General features: G+C 44.4%; 1 pseudogene; it reads left to right on the forward strand.

The window, feature by feature from the left end:
* The first annotated feature begins 1,484 nt into the window (after positions 1-1,484).
* Positions 1,485-1,594, forward strand: LOC122942911 (annotated as a pseudogene).
* Positions 1,595-3,164: the final 1,570 nt, after the last annotated feature.

Below are 3,164 nucleotides of genomic sequence, written 5' to 3' on the forward strand. Positions count from 1 at the left end.
TCCGCGTCCCTTACTAGATGTTTTCCTCATTGTTATGGTTCACCACAACAACTAAAATATTATTTGGCCCAATGTATTGTATTCAAATCCAGCTGAATATAAATTTAAGGCCTAGTATTTAGGCGCTGGGTGACAGGTATAGATTTACTGACAGAATTAGACTTGGAAATGCACAGTAGCGTGTGTGTGAAGTTATTCTGAATGACCCTATGTGCACCTTGAATATTATATACCCTTTTAGGGATGTATTTAAAGTAGGCCTGATACAGCAGAAACCACTAAATTAGGAAATTGGGAATTGTATTTTAACCCAGAACAAAAAATGTGCTTTGACGGACACTAAAAAACTTGCCCAGCCAGAACAGTACAGCAGTAACGACAGATTTAGCGGGATATAAATTTGAGGCCTAGTATTTAGGCGCTGGGTGACAGGTATAGATTTACTGACGGAATTAGACTTGGAAATGCACAGTAGCGTGTGTGTGAAGTTATTCTGAATGACCCTATCAGCACCTTGATTCTGATATACCCTTTTAGGGATGTATTTAAAGTAGGCCTGATACAGCAGAAACCACTAAATTAGGAAATTGCTAAATTGAGAATTGTATTTCAACCCAGAACAAAAAATGTGCTTTGAAGGACACTAAATAACTTGCCCAGCCAGAACAGTACACCAGTAACGACAGATTTAGCGGGATATAAATTTGAGGCCTAGTATTTAGGCGCTGGGTGACAGGTATAGATTTACTGACAGAATTAGACTTGGAAATGCACAGTAGCATGTGTGTGAAGTTATTCTGAATGAACCTATGTGCACCTTGAATATTATATACCCTTTTAGGGATAGATTTCAAATAGCTCTGATACAGCAGAAACCACTAAATTGGGAATTGTATTTCAACCCAGAACAAAAAATGTGCTTTGACGGACACTAAATAACTTGCCCAGCCAGAACAGTACAGCGGTAACGACAGATTTAGCGGGATATAAATTTGAGGCCTAGTATTTAGGCGCTGGGTGACAGGTATAGATTTACTGACAGAATTAGACTGGGATATGGCCAAAAAATAACCACACTATTGCTGGTTAAATGCACTTGGTGTGACAGCTTGACCAACCACACTACTGAGGGTTAAATGCACTTGGTGACAGGCGCAGCTTGCCCCTGATGTAGTATATGGCCAAAAAATGAACAGACTATTGCTGGTTAAATGCACTTGGTGTGACAGCTTGACCAACCACACTACTGAGGGTTAAATGCACTTGGTGACGGGCGCAGCTTGCCCCTGATGTAGTATATGGCCAAAAAATAAACAGACTATTGCTGGTTAAATGCACTTGGTGTGACAGCTTCACCCTGATGTAGGCTTTAGCCAAAAAACAACCACACCATTGAGGGTTAAATGCACTTGGTGACAGGCGCAGCTTGCCCCTGATGTAGTATATGGCCAAAAAATAAACAGACTATTGCTGGTTAAATGCATATACTCTGGTTTCTCTTCAGAACGTATAAATCTTTCGCCTTTTACTAAAGATTTCCGTGGAGAGGAGCAAAACTGAGGTTTTTTTTCGGGATCCCTATGCTTTTGGTGAGTGCCCCACTTCTACTCTTTTAATTATTTATCTCCATCAGACTGGGTGCTGTCTGTTAGTGGGTGCACCTCTTCTTGGATCCCCTTCTCATCTTAGTGCGACATTTCCCTTGAATTAAATGCACTTGGTGTGACAGCTTCACCCTGATGTAGGCTTTAGCCAAAAAACAACCACACCATTGAGGGTTAAATGCACTTGGTGACAGGCGCAGCTTGCCCCTGATGTAGTATATGGCCAAAAAATAAACAGACTATTGCTAGTTAAATGCACTTGGTGTGACAACTTCACCCTGATGTAGGCTTTAGCCAAAAAACAACCACACCATTGAGGGTTAAATGCACTTGGTTGCAGCTTGTGCTGGCGCACCACAAGACACAAAATGGCCGCCGATCACCCCAGAAAAAAGTGACTGACAAACGGTCTGGGCAGCCTAAAAACAGTGAGCAATTGAGTATCAGCAGCTCAATGACCCACAGCTGCAGATCGATCAATAATCAAGTCCTTTGGAGGAGTTAATCTGCCTAATCTCGCCATACTGTCGCAGCCGCAACCTCTCCCTACGCTAATCAGAGCAGAGTGACGGGCGGCGCTATGTGACTCCAGCTTAAATAGAGGCTGGGTCACATGGTGCTCTTGCCAATCACAGAAATGCCAATAGTAGGAATGGCTGTGATGGCCTCTTGGGGCAAGTAGTATGACGCTTGTTGATTGGCTGCTTTGCAGCCTTTCAAAAAGCGCCAAGAAAGCGTCACAAAAGCGCCAAGAAAGCGACGAACACAGAACCCGAACCCGGACTTTTACGAAAATGTTCGGGTCCGTGTCAAGGACACCCCAAAATTCGGTACGAACCCGAACTATACAGTTTGAGTTTGCTCATCCCTACTAATAAGGTTATTTTTGTAGGTACTACGCGGAACACTATTACCATTGAGGACTGTTTGGGAGCAGATTTTTATGGGGGACTATCTGTATGGCACTAGCACAGTATTGAGGGTAGCAGGAGGATTACAGTTTTGAGGCACCAGGATGGTAAAGTGAGGAATCTAAAAAATGTTTCTTCTGCAGAGACGAGATGCAGCTGAAAGAAGGTATCTGTTAGGCCTGGGCCTTCTGTCATACCTCCCGCTGTCTAACCTGTCATATCCCCAGCATTTCCTTCCTCGCTGCCCACTGCTGTCTCCACCACATGTGTGGTGTGCCTGCCAGACGCATCCTCCAGCCATGCTGCCTTCGTGCTCCATCCCATGCCGATTCCTGTCATTTATGCTTTCAGGGGCACGTGCTACCTTCCTCCCAGTACAGCCTCTGGGCTGGGTTACAAGGTTAAATAGCAGCTTCCTCTTCCAGGAAGTTGCCTAAGCATTTAGTTACCAACAGTAATAGAAAAGGTGTTCTGATCTGCAATTCTGTGTTTGACCCGGCCTGTTTGACTGCCGCCTGCATTGACTACTGGACTCTTCTGAGCCTGTCTGATCCTCTGTACCACGCTACTATCTGATACCAGCTTCTGACCTCTGACTTGTCTCTGACCACGCTTCAGCTTCTGCCTCTGACCATCATCAGCTGCTGCC

Source organism: Bufo gargarizans, chromosome 6 (genome assembly GCF_014858855.1).
Source record: "Bufo gargarizans isolate SCDJY-AF-19 chromosome 6, ASM1485885v1, whole genome shotgun sequence".
In the NCBI taxonomy this organism is placed as follows: domain Eukaryota; kingdom Metazoa; phylum Chordata; class Amphibia; order Anura; family Bufonidae; genus Bufo; species Bufo gargarizans.